Here is a 20505-nt window from a genome sequence, read left to right on the forward strand (position 1 = left end):
GATGCCATCCAGAGGGACCTTGACACACTTGTGAGGTGGGCTGATGCCAACCTTATGAATTTTAACCATGCCAAGTGCAAGGTCCTACACCTGGGTCAGAGCAATCCCAGGCACGGCTACAGGTTGGGCAGAGAAGAGATTCAGAGCAGCCCTGCAGAGAAGGACTTGGGGGTGTTGGTCGATGAGAAAATGAACATGAGCCAGCTTCAGAGTGCATTCACAGCCCAGAAAGCCAACCGTATTCTGGGCTGTATCAAGAGGAGTGTGACCAGCAGGTCGAAGGAGGTGATCCTGCCCCTCTACTCTGCTCTTGTGAGGCCTCACTTGGAGTATTGTGTGCAGTTCTGGTGTCCTCAACATAAAAAGGACATGGAACTGTTGGAACAAGTCCAGAGGAGGGCCACGAGGATGATCAGGGGACTGGAGCACCTTCTGTATGAAGACAGGCTGAGAAAGTTGGGGCTGTTTAGCCTGGAGAAGAGAAGGCTGCTTGGAGTCCTCATAGCAGTCTTCCAGTATCTGAAGGGGGCCTACAAGGATGCTGGGGATGGACTCTTCATCAGGGACTGTAGTGACAGAACAAGGCGTAACGGGTTCAAACTTAAACAGGGGAAGTTTACATTGGATATAAGGAAGAAATTCTTTTCTGAGAGGGTGGTGAGGCACTGGAATGGGTTGCCCAGGGAGGTTGTGAATGCTAAATCCTTGGCGGTGTTCAAGGCCAGGTTGGATGAGGCCTTGGGTGACATGGTTTAGTGTGAGGTGTCCCTGCCCATGGCAGGGGTTTGGAACTAGATGATCTTAAGGTCCTTTCCAACCCTAACTATTCTATGATTCTATGCCACAATACCTTTTCTCTTGCTGTGTTGTTATTTAAACTATAGGAAGAAAATGTGATTACACATTGGTGTAAATTATAATGTTAATATATGTTATTTGAGGATATCATGCGAGTATTAAATACTGTCCTCACTGTAAATAATCTGGTTTACTCCAGTTAAAATTGGGTGACTTTCTGAGAATCAGGAATAAATCACCCATTTCATGCTTGGTTTTTCATGTATGAAGCACTTTTCTGCAAGATTTTGCAAAAGGTGATTAACAGGCTTGATGTCACTACACGTAATGGGCCTGAAAAACATAAGATCTACCCTCCTTAAGGCAAGCATAACAGGTTCTATATATTATTATGTAAACTTTTGCTTGAATATTCCATCTAACCTTCTAACAGAAAATTATTTCGTAGCCACAAACAGAAAGTATCATATAGAGATGGCACAATAATAATGATGATGATGAAGAAGAAAATGTTTTATTTGCCTTATATGGATCATTTTTGTTCCATGTCATAAGAAACTTTATATGTGGAAAAAACACGGTTTATTTAACCATGGATATCCCAACAATTTTGCCAACTTAAACAAAATGAAACCAAAAAGTCACTATGAAAGCATGCCTACGTCTCTTTTCTTATAGTTTTCCTTCATGCATAGACTGACTTGTATGTAGGCTATATATGCTAGACTATTTGAAAGAATGGAAAAGGAGATAGAATTTTATTTTAGTGAAGTCTTTTCATTATCTTTGCATTCAGAATTGCATAAAATACTCAGATGTCAGTTTTCTCCATTTGATAATAAAATACAAATAATTTCTCTACATATTCAAAATTTAAATCCTTATCAATGTGAAAAATAAAAATAGATGATAGGTAAACCCAGGCTCAATTTTACACCAAGCGAGCCTCTAAACAACTAGCAGAATATGAAAATATGATCTTAATATTAAATCAAAAAAAGAATAGATCATAACAAGATCTAGCCTTTAAGCATGTCAGTCAGTATGGAACATGACTGCTATTCTTTATTTTTAAAAAGTTTACAATACTCTTCCTGGAACGACAAATAGAACCATTACTTTGGTTTTGAAATTTGTTTGCTTTTTCTTTGTATTGAGGCATGTCTTTAGCAATCTGAAGATCAGTAAGCAGTTTTATCACACATTTTCAAAGGAAGCCAAGTTTTCCCAAAGTTTTGATTGTCAGTTTCAGCAAGCTCTTTATAGGGCATCTGAAAAGCTCACCAATCTATGACCAGCAAAGTTGCAGAAAAACAGTTCCAAGCTTATAGATAAGCAAAACAGTTTGGAACTTTGAGGATTTTCCCTTCACTAACAAAATGCCATTTAGCCATCTGTTACATCAAATCTACAGAATTCAGAACAAGAATCAGTCTCTTCCCCAGTGCTGAAAGGCTACCCTGAATTGATGTTGGCCCATTTTAAGAACGACTTAGGGAGTATGTAACTATAAAATTTTAGCTTTGCTCCAATCCTTTGTCCAATTCAATACATTTCAAGAGTCCTGAAAATGTCCTGAGTCATCAAGCCTGGCAGACAGACCTATGGATACTGCTGACAAAAGTACCTCTTGTTGGAGCAAGCAGCAAGGTGGCATAACAGTGCAGAGTTCTGGATAAGAAAAGGGAAGGAGATGAATTGATGGGGTTTGAAGGAAGGTAGAAGAACACACTAACTTTCACTATAGAAATCTTGTGCTTATTTATTTATGAAAATTTTGTGTTTATTTATTTCAACTGAAGCACATTTACCAAAACATCATTATATTTGCATCAGAACTGGAAAATAGGATATGGATAAATTTACTTCCTCTCTTGCCAGAGGGCAAATCTTAATCACCTTTCTTGAAAACCAAGGACTATATAATTTTATTGTAGTCAGGGCAACTACCTGAATATCAGCACAACTGGCCTCTGTCCTTTTCCTTGACGTTATATCAATTACTCTTGTGCAACTATAGAAAAAAAAATCTGTTAATGTGATGAAACTACTGCAGATTTACCTTAAACTTGGATTAGAGCATAGCCCATTGTACAAAGGAGTCCTATTAGGATGTCATTTACTCTTTTCCAGCTGCAAATGAGATCTTCATTTCTAAATGTGAGCAAGGCAATAATTTTCTGTGTTACAAGGAACATTAGGAAGAACATCTGCCCTCCTGGTGAGTTTTTAATTAAGTGAACAATTTCAGTGCCATTAAGCACCTTTCGTGCAGCAAGCAAGATTTTTTTTCTTGAATGGCTACTAATGTGACACTTCTGGGACAGCACATGGCATTCAGGACACTTTGAAGTACATACACTGTGGACAGAGCCTTTTCCTGTGAGTCTGTTTTATCGTTTTGACCTGTTTTTCTTTAGCACTTGGTATCACCACATCAGAACCAGAGATGATAGCTTCCCAAGTGACTTATCGTTGGGTTTTAATTTTTCTTCACTTTTGCCAATATTACAGTCTTTCTCATCTCATCATGGAGGCTCAGATACAGACTATCCATGGATAATTTCATTAATTTTCTTGGACTTGGACAAGACTGTGAGGCTTCATTTCATGTTGGGTGTGCTTTCCCCTGCACCTCCACATCCTTAAGATCTGCCTTTGCTGCACTGAAGGATCAAAAGGCAAGAAAATAATTTCTCTTCTAAATTACTACTCAGAAATTGTACAGAAAAAAACACAGGGAACGATTTCAACCTCTCAATGATTTCTTCAGTATTTCAGAACATTTTATCTGTATTCAAAAATTCACCTAAAACTGTGTGAAGGCACAGATTAACTTTTTATGCAGTAAAAATAGATTTTTACATTAGTTAATGGAGTTCTCAAAACCATAGCACCTTTGGGAAACCAAACTCTTTAGGAACTATAGAAGATCCCCAGCTTAAATTGATAAACTAATACTTATTAATCTTAAATAAATTCACAAATTAACTCAGCATTTGGGGATGATGATGAAATTAGGGCTAATACATGGACTGGGCTCAGTATTAGGCTCAGTAGTTCCCAATTAACACAAAATATGGCAGCAAGCCTAGAGTTTGTAGATTTTTCACGTTGCCACAGCCTGGAAAGCATTCTCTTTGTCTTGAAAAACTGCACATGGTGCTGTTTTCAGGGGTACCGAATACTGAAAATGCACCTTTTGTTTTAGGTTAGAGATGAAGTTCAACAACATAAATAATTAAGGATTATATATTGCCAAAAATAATCTGGAAAGTCTGCATTTGATTTATATATATGTCCTGGGTTCAGCAGTAGCAGTCAGTTTTTCTCCTTCTTAGTAGCTGTTGCAGCACTGTGTTTTTGACTTTCAGCCTCGGAACAGAGCTGATAACAGTGATGTTTAGACTGACCAAGGACTTTGTGAGTCTCATGCTCTGCCAGGGAGGAGGAAGGGCCGGGAGGAAGCAGGGACAGGACGCCTGACCCAAACTAGCCAAAGAGGTATTCCATACCACAGCACGTCATGCCAGGGGATGTAACTGGGAGCTACCCGGAAGGGCACGCTCTCTTTTCGGTCGGGCTCTTTTCCGGCGAGCGGTATCATATTTTCTTCCCTTGTTATTTCTCTTATCATTATTATTATTGGTGGCAGCAGTAGTGATTTGTGTTATACCTGAGTTACTGGACTGTTCTTATCTCAACCCGTGGGAGTTACATTCTTTCGATTCTCCTCCCCATCCCTCTGGGGAGTGGGGGGGGGGGGAGTAGACTGCGTGGTTCTAATTTACAGCCGGGGCTTAAACCACGACAGTTCTTTTTGGCGCCCAACGTGGGGCACGAAGGGTTGAGATAACGACAGATCTGACCGGAGTGTGTCTAATCGTATTTATGATAAGCATTCAGTGTTTTAGATTAATAGTCACTCGTCACAATGCTGATTTATTGGCTCTCAAAGTTGTTGTTTTTGATCTCACAGTCTCAATATGCCGTAGGTTACTTAGAGCCGGTATTTGCTGTGTTGGTGTTTTTCAAGTGTGGGGCTTGGGCTAAGGTTGTTGTCTCGTTGTATTTTGTGGCAATGACTTGTAATACAATAGAAGGATTGATCATGAAACTGATCTGGCTTGTGTTCCCAGTGTGGTCACCACCTTTATACTTTGGGAGGTATATAATACAAATGCTTAGCAACTATACATCTTTTTTCTCCTTCCTGGGTGGTCAACCTATGAAGGAGACATTCTTTTACCCTCCCAGTGCCCCTCCCAGACCGTTTACAGCATCGTTTGAGAGTTTTGAAATTTTTGAGTGGCCTTTTAATATTGTTGAGACCTGTTTGCTGATTGTGATGGGGGTCACCATGTTGGCACGCATACAAAGTGTGTTTTGTTCACAACCATTACGTCTGATCTCAAGGGTTAAGCAGAGTCGGGTTTGGGTCTTGTCTGGGGTTAGACGACAAAATAGGGGGACCGAGAGATTTTCCCCGAGGCTGGACAGCCATGAGTGGCAAGGTGTGTGGGATAGTATGGGCAAGTACCTAGGTCAGTGGGCCCCTCCAGTGTTTTGGAATTTCACCACCAAACAACTGCAAAATCCAGAAGAATTAGTAAAACACTTAAATGAGGTGTGCTGTCATCCTGGTCATACCAGAGAGGGACAAATCATGTCAACGTGCTGGGGCTTGGCCTATGCCTACCGGGCCTTGTTCAACGCTATCCAGCACCTTCAAAAGGGAAAAAATGTCCCTGGATCTGAGGGCGAAGCAACAGACAGCGCAGCTACTCCAGCTCCGAGCACAGCAGCTACACCACCCCCAGCGACAAGTACAGCCACTACTCAAACTTCGACTGCAACAGACAGTGCAGCTACCCCAGCTCCAAACACAGCAGCTACACCACCGCCAGCGACAAGTACAGCCGCTACTCAAACTTCAACTGCAACAGACAGCGAAGCTACCCCAGCTCCAACCACAGCAGCTACACCACCTCCAGCGACAAGTACTGTTGCTACTCAAACCACAGTGATAATGACTGCAGCTAAACCAGAGGACCAATTCGTACCAATATCGATTGCCCCTCTACGCAAGAGAAAAAGCAAAAAAGAGGCAAGAAGGGTGAAGCAAGATGAAGAAACAATGTATTCACCACTCAGGACAGCATCTGGTCAGGAGTCATCATCACATGACGAAGAAGAAGAAGAGGTGACTTCTCGACCTCGGACCTCAACCGAGCTACGGAATATGCGAAAAGATTTTACCCGTCAACCAGGGGAGCACATCATCACCTGGTTGCTCCGATGCTGGGACAATGGGGCCGATGGTCACGAACTAGGAGGTATGGAAGCCAAGCAGCTGGGATCACTTGCTAGAGAAGGGGGAATTGACAAAGCAATTGCAAGAGAGAAAAAGTCCCTCAGTCTTTGGAGGCAGCTCTTGGCAGCTGTGAAAGAAAGATTTCCATACAAGGACGATGTTACGAGTCGTTCGGCCAAGTGGACTACTTTAGACAAAGGCATCCAGTCTCTGAGGGAATCAGCCATCGTAGAGATGATTTATCACATCAAACCGAATAACGGAGATATACCCATAGACCCAGATGAAGTCGAACGTACACGACCCATGTGGCGAAAACTTACACGGAATGCACCGTCATCATATGCCCATTCATTGGCAACGGTAACCTGGGGTGACATAGTAACACCAACAGTGGATGAAATGATTCATAAACTCCGAGAGTTCGAAGACAATCTCACCCCTTCCATCATCTCAGCTGTGGAAAAACTGTCCCAGGATGTCAAACAATTGAGGGACGATCTATCTGATTTATCCAGCTCCTCACGTGTACCAACACACGTCTCAGCTGTTAACAAAAGACGTCCTATTGTTCGAGACAGAAGATATAGAAGGCAAACACCACGGGCCACCCTATGGTTTTACCTGCAGGATCATGGAGAAGACATGACGAAGTGGGATGGAAAACCTACTTCAGCTTTGGAGGAACGGGTGCATGAATTGAAAATAGGAACAAGGGTCAAGACTAATCATCCCATGAGAGCTGCGGCTTCAGTCTCTGGTGAGCAGGTTCCCAGATGGAGTGGAAGAGCTGATTTTACTCCAGCTCCTATGATAACGAAGAATAATCCCTTTCAACACGACTTAGATGTCCAACGTTGTGATGACTGTTAGAGGGACCCTGCCTCCAGCCAGGTGGAGGTAGGGGATAATCGGATTTACTGGACTGTGTGGGTCAGATGGCCTGGCACATCAGTCCCACAGAAGTATAAAGCTCTCGTAGATACCGGTGCACAGTGTACCCTGATGCCGTCAAGCTGTCAAGGGGTGGAACCCATCTATATCTCTGGAGTGACAGGAGGATCCCAAGAGTTGACTGTACTGGAGGCTGAGATCAGCCTGACTGGAAGAAAATGGCAAAAGCACCCCATTGTGACTGGTCCAGAGGCTCCATGCATCCTCGGCATAGATTACCTCAGGAGAGGGTACTTCAAAGACCCAAAAGGGTACCGATGGGCTTTTGGTATTGCTGCTTTGGAGACTGAGGAAAATGAGCAGCTGTCCACCTTGCCTGGTCTCTCAGAGGATCCTTCTGTTGTGGGGTTGCTGAAGGTCGAAGAACAACAAGTGCCAATCACGACCACAACAGTGCACCGGCGGCAATATCGCACCAATCGAGACTCCCTGATTCCCATCCATAAGCTGATCCGTAGTCTGGAGAGTCAGGGAGTGATCAGCAGGACCCGCTCACCCTTTAATAGCCCCATATGGCCAGTGCGAAAGTCTAACGGAGAGTGGAGACTAACAGTAGACTATCGTGGCCTGAATGAAGTCACACCACCATTGAGTGCTGCTGTACCGGACATGCTAGACCTTCAGTATGAACTGGAGTCAAAGGCAGCCAAGTGGTATGCCACGATTGATATTGCCAATGCATTCTTCTCAATTCCTTTGGCAGCAGAGTGCAGGCCACAGTTTGCTTTTACTTGGAGGGGCGTCCAGTACACTTGGAACCGACTGCCCCAGGGGTGGAAACACAGCCCTACCATCTGCCATGGACTGATCCAGAATGCACTGGAACAGGGGCAAGCTCCAGAACACCTGCAATACATTGATGACATTATTGTGTGGGGTGATACAGCGGAAGAAGTCTTTGAGAAAGGGAGGGAAATAATCCAAATCCTGCTGAAAGCTGGTTTTGCCATAAAACGGAGTAAGGTCAAGGGACCTGCACAGGAGATTCAGTTTTTGGGAATAAAATGGCAAGATGGACGTCGCCAGATCCCTACAGATGTGATCAACAAAATAACAGCAATGTCTCCACCAACTAATAAGAAAGAAACACAAGCTTTCTTGGGTGCTGTGGGGTTCTGGAGAATGCACATCCCAAATTACAGTTCGATTGTAAGCCCTCTCTATCATGTGACCCGGAAGAAGAACGATTTTAAATGGGGCCCTGAGCAACAACAAGCCTTTGAGCAAATTAAACGTGAGATAGTTCATGCAGTAGCCCTTGGACCAGTCCGGAACGGGCCAGATGTAAAAAATGTACTGTACACCACAGCTAGGGAGAATGGTCCTACCTGGAGCCTCTGGCAGAAAGCTCCAGGGGAGACTCGAGGTCGACCCCTCGGCTTTTGGAGTCGGGGATACAAAGGATCTGAGGCCAGCTATACCCCAACTGAGAAAGAGATACTGGCAGCCTATGAAGGGGTTCGAGCTGCTTCGGAGGTGATTGGCACTGAAGCACAGCTCCTCCTGGCACCCCGGTTGCCCGTTCTGGGCTGGATGTTCAAAGGCAGGGTCTCCTCTACACATCATGCAACCGATGCGACATGGAGTAAATGGGCTGCACTAATTACACAATGAGCTCGAATAGGAAATCCCAGTCGTCCAGGCATTCTAGAAGTCATCATGGACTGGCCAGAGGGCAAAGATTTTGGAATGTCACCAGAGGAGGAAGTGATGCGTGCTGAAGAGGCCCCACCATATAATAAACTGTCAGAAAGTGAAAAGCAGTATGCCTTGTTTACTGATGGGTCCTGCCGTATTGTGGGAAAGCATCAGAGATGGAAGGCAGCCATATGGAGTCCTCAACGACAAGTTGCAGAAACTGCTGAAGGGGAGGGTGAATCGAGTCAGTTTGCCGAGGTGAAAGCCATCCAGCTGGCCTTGGACATTGCTGAACGAGAAAAGTGGCCAGTACTTTATCTCTATACTGACTCATGGATGGTGGCAAATGCCCTGTGGGGGTGGTTGCAGCAATGGAAGCAGAGCAACTGGCAACGCAGAGGTAAACCCATCTGGGCTGCTGCACTGTGGCAAGATATCGCTGCCCGGGTGCAGAACCTGGTGGTGAAGGTACGCCATGTAGACGCCCATGTACCCAAGAGTCGGGCCACTGAGGAACACCAGAACAACCAACAGGTGGATAAAGCTGCTAAGATTGAAGTGGCTCAGATGGACTTAGATTGGCAACATAAAGGTGAATTATTTTTGGCTCGGTGGGCCCATGACACTTCAGGCCATCAGGGCAGAGATGCAACATACAGATGGGCCCGTGATCGAGGGGTGGACTTAACAATGGACACTATTGCCCAGGTTATTCATGAGTGTGAAACATGTGCTGCAATTAAACAAGCCAAACGGTTAAAGCCTCTTTGGTATGGAGGACGATGGCTGAAGTACAAATATGGGGAGGCCTGGCAGATTGATTATATCACACTCCCACCAACCCGCCACGGCAAGCGGCATGTGCTTACCATGGTGGAAGCAACCACAGGATGGCTGGAAACATACGCTGTGCGCCATGCCACTGCCAGGAACACTATCCTGGACCTTGAGAACCAGATTTTGTGGCAACATGGCACCCCAGAAAGAATTGAATCAGACAGTGGGACTCATTTCCGGAATAACCTTATAGACACTTGGGCCAAAGAGCATGGCATTGAGTGGGTATATCACATCCCCTACCATGCACCAGCCTCTGGGAAAATCGAACGGTATAATGGGCTGTTAAAAACTACACTGAGAGCAATGGGTGGGGGAACTTTCAAGCATTGGGATACACACTTACCAAAGGCCACCTGGTTGGTCAACACCAGAGGATCTGCCAACAGGGCTGGCCCAGCCCAGTCAGAACTTTTACATATTGTAGAGGGGGACAAAGTTCCTGTGGTGCACATGAAGAATTTGCTGGGGAAGACAGTCTGGGTTATTCCTGCTTCAGGTAAAGGCAAACCCACTCGTGGGATTGCTTTTGCTCGGGGACCTGGATATACTTGGTGGGTAATGCGGGAAGATGGGGAAGTCTGATGCATACCTCAAGGGGATTTGATTTTAGGGGAAAACAGCCAATGAACTCAATTGTACGCTGTTGCCTGCTATAGCCATCAACTAGAAGTCTGCAGGGCACCAGCGACTGGCCCTGACTTCCCTCCGACCATCATCCCAACAGAGAATGAACTTTGATAGAACCGGATGAGTTCTACAGTAAAGGAATGATCAGCATCAGCAGACAACGATCCAACACTGCACACAGCTTCTCCTGCTCTGAAAGACTGTTACAAGAGATGGAGCCCAACATCATGAACCGAACGGACTCAGTAGCTTTATAGGAATTGGTCCGTGCACTAAGATAACAGTGCACTGAAATGAGAGTGAGGGTATATGGAAAATGTGGGATCTGAGCATGACTTGAATGGTATGGAATAAGGGGTGGATACTGTCCTGGGTTCAGCAGTAGCAGTCAGTTTTTCTCCTTCTTAGTAGCTGTTGCAGCACTGTGTTTTTGACTTTCAGCCTCGGAACAGAGCTGATAACAGTGATGTTTAGACTGACCAAGGACTTTGTGAGTCTCATGCTCTGCCAGGGAGGAGGAGGGGCCGGGAGGAAGCAGGGACAGGACGCCTGACCCAAACTAGCCAAAGAGGTATTCCATACCACAGCACGTCATGCCCGGGGATGTAACTGGGAGCTACCCGGAAGGGCACGCTCTTTTTTCGGTCGGGCTCTTTTCCGGAGAGCGGTATCATATTTTCTTCCCTTGTTATTTCTCTTATCATTATTATTATTGGTGGCAGCAGTAGTGATTTGTGTTATACCTGAGTTACTGGACTGTTCTTATCTCAACCCGTGGGAGTTACATTCTTTCGATTCTCCTCCCCATCCCTCTGGGGAGTGGGGGGGGGGGGGGAGTAGACTGCGTGGTTCTAATTTACAGCCGGGGCTTAAACCACAACAATATAGAATATAAAATAGTCTGCATACATAGATTATGCATGCATAATGCTTATTCTTTGGGCACATTTTCCAGAAATTTTTTTTAAAAGAGTGTTTCTTTGTTTATGTTTGGTATAGGCATGGATATGGCCAGAATTACTGATATTAGACAAACAAAAACTACAGAGCACATGCAAAACCAGAAACAAAAAAAAACAGGAAAATTTTAAGATTTTGTATATATTCATATGCTCAATATTTAAACCTAATAGAAGTAAAAAAATGAAAAAAGAATATGTATTCCAACAATAAGTATAAATTTTAATGAGCACTGAGAGGTTGTTTTGGCAAGAGAATTATAGAATTACAAAATCATAGAATGCTTTGAGTTGGAAGAGACCTTTAAAGATCAACAAGTTCAACACCCCTGCCACAGGCAGTAAAATCTTTCACTAGATTAGGTTGCTCAAAGCCTCATCCCACCCTGACCTTGAACACTTCCGACATTGAGGCTTCCAGGGCAACCTGTTCCAGTGTCTTACCGCTTTCATTGTAAAAAAATTCTCCCTCATGTCCAATTTAAAGCTATCCTCTTATAGTCTAAAACCATTGCCCTTGTCCTGTTACTACTGGCCTTGGTAAAAAATCTCTCATCTTTCTGCTTACTGAAAGGCCACAATAAGATTTCAAGCCTTCTTTTCTCTAAGGGTGAAGAACCGCAACTCTCCCAGCCTTTTTGTTACTGGAATAAGTTCCCTACTATTTGCATGGCCCTCCTCTGGACCTCTTTCTTATACTGGAGACCCCAGAGCTAAATGTGGCACCGCAAATGGGATTTCACAAGAGCAGAGTAGAGGGGCAGAATCACATCTCCTGACCCGCTGGTCACACTACTTTTGATGCAGCCCAGGATGTGACTGGCTTTCTTGGTTGCTGGGTCATGTCCAATTTTTCACCCATCTGTATCCTCAGCTCCATTTCCACAGGGCTGCTCTCAATCCATTCATCACCCAGAACATGCAAAATATCATTTATATCAATGCCAAGAATTTGGTGGCTGAAAAAACTCCACAGTTTATGCTTTCAATACACTTATTTAAATTCAGATTGAAAGTAAATAGCAATGTGTATTCAGCACCACAAGATTCAAGAACTTCCTATTTTGGTGTCTTCTTGTTTACAGAGCAGTAACACATGTAACAAATAACATAATGCAATGAGCTTGTAATCCTTTTTTTTTTTTTTTTTGTCCATTTCATAAAGAAAGACAAATGAAACTTGTATATGAAAGATGTAAATGTAGATGTAGATGTAAGACAACCTTCCCATTAGTACTTCTAATAAAAGTTTAATAACTTTCTGCCTGATCTTGCTTATAAGCATCCTTATTCTGCCCAATGTTTCATTTCATTGATGAAAAGCATAGTCAAAATCAAGTGAATATCATTTAGTCTGGCAACTTATGCTAAATTAACTCTTGTTACTATGTGCAGTAAGTTCATCTATAAACAATGGAACTACAGGTTTTTTACAAGCAATTTTTTTAAAAAAAATCCGGAACAGGAGAGGACATAGAAACATTAAGTTTCATGGAAGAGACTGACTTATGTTTAGTCAGCAATACAAGAATCACTGCAAAATATTAGAAATGTGCTGGAAGCAGGAAAGCCCAACATAGAGCTATTTATCTTCCTTGAGAATGCTAAGACTGTAAACAGTAATTCCTTAGCTCAGCAACTTTCTAGCTGTAATGATACATAAGGTTTGATTAGAGTTTGGCATTATCTAAAATACACTTAAGAATATGACCTTAATACAGTGTTCCTACAGTGTTCCTGGGCTTGTTATAAAATTTGTACTCTGCTAGCTCTCATACTAATATATAATTATATAATATAATATAGATATATAATATAATATATATTATATTATATATAATTATTTATTATATTTATATATATTATAATTATTTATTATAATAATATATATAATATATTAATATATTATTTATTTATTATTATGTTATTAATTATTATATTATTATATTATTAATTATTTATTATATTATATATATTTATTAATTATATATAATATATATTATATAATATATATAATATATATTATATTATATATAATAATAGAATAAAAACATCTATACCCATGTTTTTTCGTGTCCTTCTTGCAATATCACCATTGTTAAAGAAATTATTGCATTTCACCAATTCGTTGTCAAGACTAGATGGTCTTTTCTAATTCACTCACTCCCAACCAAGGGAGAAACTATCTACCAAAACTGTGAAATCCTGTAGGACAATTAGCAGCCGCATTATGAGTTGAGTGCTCTATGAGGTCGTACAAAACATACAAAGCAAGTGAAAAATGTGTCACCAGATCAGGTCCCACAAAACAAGTAATTCACCTTAACTATTTTCAGTGAGCTGTCAAATATATATCCATCCTCCATCCCTCTCCTCAGAATAAGGAGGTAGAGCTAGTTAGTGGTGGGAGCACCAGGGCTTTCCACATTTTTCCTTTTCTTTAGGGCCCATGGGGTTTATTTTGGGCCACTCTAACACCAGTTTCCAATTTATTAGTGGGCAATCCATCCATCAAATCTTTAGGAACACCCTTTCACTACCCCAATGTCCACAACCCTTGCCTTTTATTAGGAATATTTCTACCTCCTGGGCAAGTAGGGGGTGTTTGGTGTTTCCCATTAGTCAGGCGAGGAGGGGTTTTTACCTCTGTTCACTTCAGTCACTTTGTATCGATTTACTAGAGCTATTGATAGGACTATACTTTCTCCCATAATTAATTAATTCTTGGGCAACTTCCCCTCATGTCCATACTTTTCTCTCTCTCCTTCTATCATGTGATAGCAGTCTTTCAAGGGCAGCAACGGCCCTTTTCTTTGGGATGTTGCTTGCATCTTTCCCTGTAAGTGGATCCCCAAGGCTTTCAGGGAGGGAGGAAGACCCAGAATGAGGGGAGTCATACATTCAGGATCATCACTGGGGACTCCTGTTTAAGTCAAAGTTCCCAATCATGAATCATTTGCAGACATGCTGCTTTCTATACATTTTCTACCAACTGATCAACTGTCCCTGTGATGGCGAGGGGATTTCCTCTTTCCAAAGGGTTAAGTCCTCCAGCCCAGTAAGTAGCTCTTTGAGTTAAGGACTAGGATGCGTGGTAGTTACTGGTGGTTAAAAATACTCCTGGCCCCCAATATCCCTCAGCTTCCTTCTCACTTTGTAAAATTTGATCTCCCCCAGACACAGATACTCTCCAAACATATTCTCTTTCTGATTCTTTTGGAGTAAAAACAAATTCCTTTTTAAACGTAGCTAACTCTGTAGCAGTATATGGAATCTCTTTGGTGGTAATCTGTGAGAATTTGTCCTCTCCATCTTCACAAGTATATTCAATTTTTCTCAAGGGTCGGAGAGAAGTGGCAGGAACATTCAAGTTATCTAACCTTAGCCTTGCCTCTTCCAGGTCAATGTGAGGATATTCAATAGTTTTCTCAGACCATGCAGAGGCACTTTTCTCTGTCAGGAGTTGCTCTTTCAGGGCTAATTGCAAGTAGTTAGCCTGATATTTCTTTTCATCTATCTGTTCTTTTAAGTTAACTACCTGGTCCTGGGAACAGACCATGTCTTGTGAAGTTTGCATGAACTCAGATTCAGCTGACTGTTATTGTTCTCTAGCCTCTAATGCAGTGGCTAAGCTGGCACCCAGTACGACCTAGACAATCAATTTACCCTTTCTGGGCTAGAGTTTTGTGTCCTTTTGCAGGGCGCTTACTTGGTCTGTTACATTTTGCATATTATGCCAATTTTTCTTGGTCCATTTTACCCCTGGCAGAGAGGGGTGAGATTTATGTTGGTCTAAAAGACTCTGCAACACATCTCTACCCTGAAGCGCAGCTTCACTGCCATTCATTTCTGATTGGGACAATCGTCTCAGGGAGGCAGCAAGTTTTGCTTCAACAAAAACGCACCCCTTAAGTCCCTGGGATGCACGCACTTAATACAAAGCTGCAATAGGTCGGGGTAGTCGTCTCAGGAAGGTAGCACATTTTGCTTCAACAAAATCCACTCTTATGTACCTGATAGGTAAAGCAACTGAAATGCAGCAACAGGTTGAGGTAGTCATCTCAAGGAGGCAGCACATCTGTTTAATATAACCCTTATATCCGTTATATATATAATACCTCACACTTTACGTGACATTATGGTACTTTTCACTGCAAGGTACCCTGTCCGTGACACCAATCTAGTGTAGGGTCCGAATGGAGAAAATCACAGAGTTTCAGTTTGTAATCCCAAGAGTGAAATTAAGACGCAAATGAGGTCAAGCACTGTAATCTATTAGTAAGTTTATCATAAAAACACAGTTATTATAAAAAAGGGAAATTATTGTAATAAAGGGGACAGCGATAGGACAGATTGGAAAAAAGGTAGAAAATGAAGCAAGAATTCGGGGTGCAGAGAGAGAGCGAGCTAGTCACCACCATGGATCCAATGATGTCCCAGGGATCCATTGTCGTCATTGTCGGTGGTGGGAGTTCTCCTGGGTTCATAGTCAGTATCAGAGCAGAGTGTCCCCCAAGAGTCCATAGTAGTCATCAGAGGTGGGTGTCCTCTTGGAGGTGTCCTTCTGGAGTTGTCCCCTTGAAGGTACCCTTGGAGGTGTCCTGATGTGAGTTGCCCTCATGGTGATGTCTCATGGAGGGTGTCCCTCAGGGTCTGTAGTAGTCATCGGTGGAGAGTGTCCTCATGGACATCTCCTTCTGGAGTCATCCCCATGGCAATGGTTCCCTGGAGATGTGCCTCTTTGTGATTACCTTTTCCTCTTTTCATAATGAGCTGGGGGAAGTACCTCTGTTCTTCATGTCTGATATTACACTTTCCTGGTGGACCAGTTTCCCTGGTCTTGCAGCCAGCTCTTCACCTGCAAGTGTCTGCAGCAATTCTTGGGGTAATGAGTAGCAATTTCTCACACTAGTCCTGGAGGTCTTAGCTATTTCCCACTCATCCTTCAATCAACGAACAGTCTTATCTCAACTCTTCCCACCTATCTCTGAGACAAAAGATAAATGAAATTCCATCTCAGCTTCTCAGACTAATCTCTGAGACAATGAAGTGGTTTAATCTCATCTCAGCTTCTCATACTAATCTTTAAGACAGTGGACAGTGGAGTCTGATTTCAGGTCACTCTCACACAGATGACAAGAACAGTCTAGGATGTTCTAAAATATTCATGCTTTTTAATAATAAAATATCAAAACTATTAGATCACATGGTTTCTTGACAGAAACATTTCCAAACAATTATAATTGAACGGATACAGTTTTTGTTGAGATGAAATATTCATGAAGCTGGTTTTATTGTTTTTAATTAGAGGTAGGTTAATAAATTGTGAGGCGTAATAGACTTGGTCAGGTTGGTCTCATTTTCTTACTGCAGTTATCTCTGAATATATCAGTAATTCAAAACTATTAATCAAACAATTTCAGAGAATATTCTTTGTTTATCACTCTTTTGTGGGCTGTTTGATCAGAATATTAAATAGTAAGATCTGGATGGATTTAACTGACCACATAATACAGCTGTTTCTTTCCACTGGATATGTTTCAATTAGCAAATTAACTCATAATTATTAATTGTGAAATTACACCGATTTCCTAATATAATTTAAGCTGGATATTTTTACAATAAGTGGAATAAGATCCCGAGAAAGTAAATGCAAATACAACATAAAAACATTTATTTTAATAATTGGATCAGTTCTCAGAAACTAAAGGGTGAGTTTAAGCATCCTACTCCTGTTTTTAATTTAGTATAAACATTGGAATAGAAGAAAGATTAAAAGAAATACTGTTTGAAAAATATATGAATATGGGCAGAAAGTAGTCATATATTAAATATCTTTTTTTCCAATCAGAAAAGAATAAGAAAATTTAATATGATCAAGCTGTTTTGTACAGTTCTGAGCACCAATGGCAATTAACATTAATCTAGAAAATAAAGTGTCATTACCAATTATTTGAAATCCAAGAGACCCTGAAAGCCATTAGGATAATGAAGAATAGCACTATCATCTCAGCTCTGAAGACAACAGTCCTATTTCGGTTCTGCAGAAGATGTCACCATGCCCCATACTTTGACCCTACCAAAATCACCACAGCACTGCATAAACTTGTAGAGGACTTCTTAGACAGGCTGATAGCATCTTGTGTAGCGAAAGAGAAACCAGGAGAGTGTATTCACACCATCCATGTGGCCCAGAACAGCAATATTCAAATTACAAGTTTCAAATACAGCTCTGGAAATAGAGCAGATTGGTGTATGGCTCTGTCCTAGGGAGGCAGAGCCCTGGCAGCAATGCCAGTGGGGGTTATGAGCAGTTCTGGGCAGGTCTTGGGCCTTGGTGGGCAGTAAATTAAGAAGGGCCAGAAAGGCTGGAGATAAGGGAAAGCTTTTGTTCCACAGGATGGGTGAGCATCCATCAGTGGGGATGGGTTCAGCAGTGTGGTGCTGTCCCTTCCTTGGAGCATTTCCAGCCCCCATGAAATAATGCCCTGTGCAACCTGGTCTGACTCCACAGCTGAGCCTGCTCTGGGCAAGGCATGGGAGTAGAGACCTCTGGAATTCCCTTCCAGTGTGCATGTTGTGTACAGTGCTGTGATTCTGGCTTTGCTGTTAAGTAATAGACACATTCTATGAATCCGTCCTTCAATAAACATGTTGGATGAGTACAGGAAAGCTTTAAAACTTGCCTGGCCAAACAGAAGTTTGGTCAGTGCTGGTGTATGAAATTGTACTTCTGTGCAGTCTGAAATGAAATTTGCCTCTGTATCAACATCTCTAGAAGACTTATTACTTACATCAGCCCTGTTCTCAACACTAAGCCGGCAGACTCTGCACCACACCAGTCATCTAAACAATTTCATTATAACAAAGTGCTTTTGTGGAGGTCATTCTTACAACTGTTTTGATACTCTCTTTTTAGTGGCTTGCTCTGTGTAAGCTAATTAAATTTTGTCCCTTTGTGAAGACAAACGTAAACAGTATTAAATAAAAAAAATTATGAGCCTTCCAGTATTTGACGGGGGCCTACAAGGATGCTGGGGAGGGACTATGCATCAGGGACTGTAGTGATAGGACAAGGGGTAACGGGTTCAAACTTAAACAGGGGAAGTTTAGATTGGATCTAAGGAAGAAATTCTTTACTGAGAGGGTGGTGAGGCACTGGAATGGGTTGCCCAGGGAAGTTGTGAATGCTCCATCCCTGGCGATGTTCAAGGCCAGGTTGGATGAGGCCTTGGGTGACATGGTTTGGTGTGAGGTGTCCCTGCCCATGGCAGGGGTTTGGAACTAGATGATCTTCAGGTCCTTTCCAACCCTAACTATTCTATGATTCTATGATTCTATGTGGTGTGACTAACAGTAGTTTCTGAGTTTAACACAGTGTAAAGCTCTTCAAGAGAATAATACAATTTTCTACTCTGCTTTTAAAAACTCTCCAATTCCAGGCTTCATCCAAACTGAGACAATTAAAAAAAATTGTCATATATTATGATTTTTTCTTTTTAAATAGGTACAGATAAAAATTTTACTGAATTAAAATGTCTATCTGCTAAACCAGACTCTTCACCACTAATCTGTACTAGTGTGTAAAAGCTAAATAGAGCTACTATTTCCTTGGAACAACATCTGGAAGTTACTGTTGCTTGGATATGAGCCTCTTGTTAAAATGTTATGCCTGATGTAATCCCTGACATTACAGGTAAATAACAAGGGTGCTCTTTAATGATCCTTAGTAAAGAGGAAATTGAATGTCACCAAATAGATGCAAAAATTTATTAGTTGTCTACAAAAATAAAACTACATGCTTATGGTTCTTACACCTATTTTCTTGATATATTTGACCTTAAATTATTCTGATTCTAATAGCCTTTGGACCTGAACAGCAGAGAGTTGTACTCTGTCTTTTCTTCTTAAAAACAAAAGAGTGAAAAAGGAGAAGTTGCATTTATAAGATGAGCTATTGCTGGAAAATCATTAAAAATGAACACTGAATCTAAACCTAACTGAATAAACTGTAAAAAAAATAATATTGAATTCACTTTTCATCAAGGTTTAGGAATAAATAAAGAAAAATTGAGAAGGAGGAACGAATTGATAGCCTTACTGAAGTCAGTAGCAATCTTTCCCAGATTTCACAAAGAGCAGTCACTGTGCTTTCATGATATGTTCAGCTATGGAGTATTCTGATTTCCTGCTTCTCCATAAAATTTCTTTTCTTTTCTTTTTCCATTATTCTTGCTTTGGCAGCACTGACAGCAGGAATCAACTTCCCACTGTCCATGGTATCTGCATGCACTATTATTTGGTGACTTCTGGATTCAGTAGTATTTCTATAAACTTAAACCAGCTTTGTATCTTTCCCCACAGAAAAAATTATCTTGTCGTACAGAGTAGAGTAAGGTTTTTCAACTTCTAAAGAAATAAAATTTTCACTTTGAAAAGTATTTTCCTATCAGTCACTTTCTTGGTTTTACAATTGTTTGGAATGTACCTGAATTTTTACAGTTTCCTGTCCTAAAACCTGCTGAAACCAGGATAATTGATGAAGGAATAAACCATCCTTGTTGCTTTTGAATTTTTACCTGTGTTTATTTTCTAATATGCAAGTATTCATCAGGGTACACCACATCCTGCAATTTCCCAATGTATCTCCAGGCACTGACAATTCCTCCCCTGACTGGCACCCTCCATGTCTGACTTTTGAAGTGGTCCATGCACTTGCAGAAGCACAGTCTACCATGTATGTTTTCTTTCCATGTTTCATATAAAAGCCTTCCAAACTCAGCAGGCTTTGTACTCAATTGCTTTTCTTCTTTAGTATCTGCATCAAACAGTTGGTAGTCCGGGAAGTGAATGAAAGTGTCAATAGCTGTTGCTTTCTGCTCAAGTTCTGTGGCAAAGAAACTTACTTACCTGTAAACAGGTCATTCATATCATAGAATTGTAGAATTTAGGTTGGAAAAGACCTTTAAGATCAACAAGTACAACCATTACCCCAGGACTGCCAAGACCATCACTAAACAACATTACTAAGGGCCTCATCTACACAGTTTTTAAACACCTCCAGGGATGGTGACTCCACTACTTCCCTGGCAGCCTGTTCCAATGCCTGATCACCCTTTCTGTGAAGAAATCGTTCCTAGTATCGAAACTAAACATCCCCTGGTGCAGCTTGAGGCTGTTTTCTCTTGTCCTATCACTCGTTACCTGAGAGAAGAGACCAATCCTCACCTACCTCTGTCCTCCTTTCTGGTAGTTGTAGAGAGCACAAAGGTACTCCCTGAGCCTCATTTTCTCCAGACTAAACATCCTCAGTTCCCTCAGCTCTTCCTCATCACACCTGTGATCCAGACCCTTCACCAGCTTCATTGCCCTTCT

The sequence above is a fragment of the Psittacula echo genome (assembly GCF_963264785.1).
Source record: "Psittacula echo genome assembly, chromosome: Z".
Classification (NCBI taxonomy): Eukaryota; Metazoa; Chordata; class Aves; order Psittaciformes; family Psittacidae; genus Psittacula; species Psittacula echo.